At 37.8% G+C, this 4,160-nt stretch overlaps 1 non-coding gene across 1 annotated transcript; it reads left to right on the forward strand.

The window, feature by feature from the left end:
• The first annotated feature begins 3,222 nt into the window (after nucleotides 1-3,222).
• Nucleotides 3,223-3,329, forward strand: LOC150003210 (U6 spliceosomal RNA). Its single transcript, XR_016512929.1, has one exon. It is a non-coding gene; the product is annotated as a U6 spliceosomal RNA (small nuclear RNA).
• The last annotated feature ends 831 nt before the right edge of the window (nucleotides 3,330-4,160 follow it).

The following is a 4,160-nucleotide window of genomic DNA, read 5'->3' on the forward strand; positions in this document are numbered from 1 at the left end:
TGGAGAAAAGAAAGAAATCTTCTCTTTGAAAACTAAAGATAAGAAAAAGAAACTTAATGTTGTGACTGGGCAGAGCTCCATTTTAAAATATCTACTGTCGATACCTTATACAAAGATGAAACAATCCTTAGGCATTCTCAGGAAGCTGGATAAAGGGGTTTTCCCAACTCCTTCCCCATGTCCCTGCCCCGTGTTCAAATATTAACATACCTTAGTTTCCAAGATTCAAAATACAGACCTTAATATTTATATTTTATTTACTCTCAATCCTTGGTTCAAAGATATTTTTAACATCATCATAAAAAATGCTTGAGAAAATCCCATGGCCATTAAATAGTTCTTTAAAATGGTAATTTTATTAGTGTAGTATACAGAAATAAGAAACAGATGGATTAATTTTTCTTTAAAATATATTTGGTTTAAAAACATTCAAAGAGAAAATAAAATATTTGGTCAAATACGTTCAAGTTTTGCTAAGAGAGTAACACCTGAAAAACTTTTGAAGGTGTTAGCCAATTTGAAGATCCAAGGTTCTTCTATAACAGAGCATTTTCCCAGATGAAGAAGTAAAACAACCAATATTTGTAGATGACATGATACTACATATAGGAAACCCTAAAGAATCCACAAAAAATTAACAAAATGAATTAAAACTTTCAGTAAAGTAGCAGGATATAAAATTAATATAAAGAAATCTGTTGTATTCCTTATACATTAATAGTAAACAATCAGAAGGAGAATGAAGAAAACAATCTCATTCATAATCTCACCAAAAAAGAATAAATTGGACTTCCTGTCGAGATGGAGGCCTAGACTGAGACACTCCATCTCCCTCCACAACTAAGAAGGATTACAACTACCGCAAAACCATAAATAACCAGAAGTTCCAGAAAACAAAGCTACATAGAAGTCCAACATATGAAGTTATAACCAAGTGGTGCTCATCTGGACGGGTAGGAAGGGCAAGCTGGGTGGAGAGGTCAAGCTGTGCTGGCGGCAGCACCAGTAGCGACCGGTGGCAGGACTGCAGTAAGCACAGACACCCGTATTTAAGGGGAGGCAAGAAGTGCCAGGGGAGCACCCCAAGCTGCAGTCCAGACCAGTAAGCTCGTGATTCCAATGCCAGGGAAGGCAGACCCCGATTACCTCGGACTATGAGGCCCAGAGGACATGGGGATGGAGGAGGAGGCTTCCGGTCTCTCAGCAGAGAGTGAATGGCAGGAATCCATCTTGGACCCCCACCCCCACACAAAGCGCCACAGTGTGGTAAGAAGGGTCACCCAGTAATGATGAATGCATGGGGCTCCACCCCCTATAGCATAGGAGGTGTGACAGCCCCACCCAAGAATGAAAGGTAAACAAACTTGTCAGGATGGCAGGGATAATGATAGAGATACCAATCACACAGCTGACCAGAAAGCAAATACATGAATTTACAGATGAACAGATAGATAATCTTTCTGAGGCTCAGTTCAGAGCTATAGTTATAAGACAGCTTACAGAAATAACAGCAGGACTTAATCAAGATGGGGAAGGAATGAAAGCTAGTCCTGCTGAAATTAATGAAAAAACATATGAAACAAATGGTGAGGGAAGGAAAACCAGGGATCAAATCAAGAAATCGAAACATAGGGAAGTAACAAACAGTCAACCAGTGCAGAAAGAGGGAAAAAAGTGAGGAAAATGAGGCAAGGCCCAGAAACTTCTGGGACAACTATATGAGAGCAAACATCTGAATTATAGGGTTGTCAGAAGGTGAAGAAGAAGAACTAGAAATTGAAAAATTATGTGAAAAAATAATGAAGCTGAACTTTCCTAACTTGGGGAAGGAAATAGACTTACAGGTCCAGGAAGTACAAAGAGTTCCAAAAAAACTGGACCCAGGGAGAACCACACCAAGACATATTATAATCAAAATGTCAAAAATTAAAGATAGAGAATCTTAAAAGCAGCAAGAGAGAAGAAGAGAATTATGTACAAAGGGGTCATCCCAATTAGACTATCAGCTGATTTCTCAAAGGAGACTCTGCAGGCAAGAAGGGACTGGCAAGAAATATTCAAAGTAACGAAAATCAAAAACCTACAGCCATGATTACTCTATCCAGTGAAGCTATCATTCAGAATAGATGGGCAGAGAAAGTGCTTCCAGGGCAAAGTAAAACTGAAGGAGTTCATCATATCCAAACCACTGTTATGTGAAATGTTAAAGCGACATGTTTAGGAGAAGGAGGATCGAAACTATGAACATTAAAATGAAAACTGTATCACATCAACCAACAACAGAAGCTAAGGAATCAAAACAAAGGCAAACTAAGTAGGCAACAAGAGTGGAAAAAGAATTATAGGTATGGGGAAAATATAGGGGGGAGGTCAGTGGGGAGAGGAAGGGAGGAAAGGGAGGGAGATTATGCAGGAATTAACAAGCATTGTAGGAGGGAATGGGGTAGACAGGAAGATGTTGAGAAGAACTATATGCACATCCAATGGGCATGGACTAAGGAGGGGGACAACTGGAGGAAGAGGCGTCACTGGGTGGAGGGGAGCAGAGGAAAAAGAAATTGGGACAGCTATAACAGCATAATCAATAAAACTTTTTTTTTTTAAAGAATAAAATGCCTGGGAATAAATTTAACTAAGGAAGTGAGAGTTCTCTATTCTTAAAACTGTAAGACATTAAACAAAGAAATTGAAGAGGACATAAATAAATGGAAGAATATATTACGCTCATGGACATAAAACATTAATGTTGTTAAAATGACCACACAACCCAAAGTAATTTACAGAGTCAATAAAATTCCCAACAAATTACCAATGTCATTTTTCTCAGAAGTAGGAAAAATAATCTTAAAATTCATATGGAACCACAAAAGACCCTGAATAGCCAAAGAAATCTTGAGGAAAAAAAACAAAAAAAAACACCGAAGTTGGAGGTATTGTGCTCCCTGATCTCAAAGTATACTACATGCTATTATAATAACAGTATGTTATTTGCACACACAAAAAACAGACACATAGATCAATGGAACTCAATAGAGAGCCCAGAAGTAAACTCTTGCTTATAAGTTCATCTAATCTATAACAAAGGCGGTAAAATATACACTGACATATAAAGTCTCTTTAACGAGTGGTGTTGAAAAAACTGGACAAAAAAAAATTTTTTAAAAACCTATAAAACTGGATCACAGTCTTATACCATGAACAAAAATAAATAAAAAATGTGTTGTGCTCACTTTGGCAGCACAGATACCAAAATTGGAACAATACAGAGAAGATTAGCATGGCCCCCGCACAAGTATGAAATGCAAATTCATGAAGTGTTCCATATTTTTCTACACCAGAATAAACTCAAGATGGATCAGAGACTTAAATATAAGCCGTGACACCATAAAAGTCTGAGAGAAAAACATAGGCAGGAAAATTTCAGATATCCCACATAGCAATATTTTCACCAATATATCTCCTAAGGCAAGGGAAATAAAGGAAAGAATAAATAAATGGGACTACATCAAGTTACGGAGTTGCTGCTCAGCAAAAGAAAACATCAGCAAGATGAAAAAGGAACCAACCATGTGGAAAAACATATTTGCCAATGATACCTCAAATAAGGGATTGATCTCCAAAATATCTAAAGAACTTATACATCTCAACACCAGGAAGACTGACAACCCAATTAAAAAATAGGCAAAAGGACCTGAACAAACACTTCTCCAAGGAGGACATACAGGGAGTCCATAGGCATATGAAAGAATGATCAACATCACTGGCCATCAGAAAGATGTAAATTAAAACCACAATGAGATACCACTTCACACCAGTTAGAATGGCTATCATCAACAAATCAACAAACAAGTCCTTGGCAAGGATGCAGAGAAAAGGGAACCCTAGTGCACTATTGGTGGGAATGCAGACTGGTGCAGCCACTATGGAAAACAGTATGGAAGTTCCTAAAAAAATCTATAAAAGGAACTGCCTTTTGACCTAGCAATTCCATTGCTAGGATTATACCTGAAGAATCTTGGAACACCAATTCAAAAAAACCTATGCACCCCTATGTTCATAGCAGCACTGTTTACAATGGCCAAGTGCTGGAAACAGCCTAAGTGCCCATCTGTAGATGAGTGGATCAAAAAACTGATACACTTACACAATGGAATACTATG

Source organism: Furipterus horrens, unplaced genomic scaffold (genome assembly GCF_987537825.1).
Source record: "Furipterus horrens unplaced genomic scaffold, mFurHor1.1.pri manual_scaffold_8, whole genome shotgun sequence".
NCBI classification, from domain to species: domain Eukaryota; kingdom Metazoa; phylum Chordata; class Mammalia; order Chiroptera; family Furipteridae; genus Furipterus; species Furipterus horrens.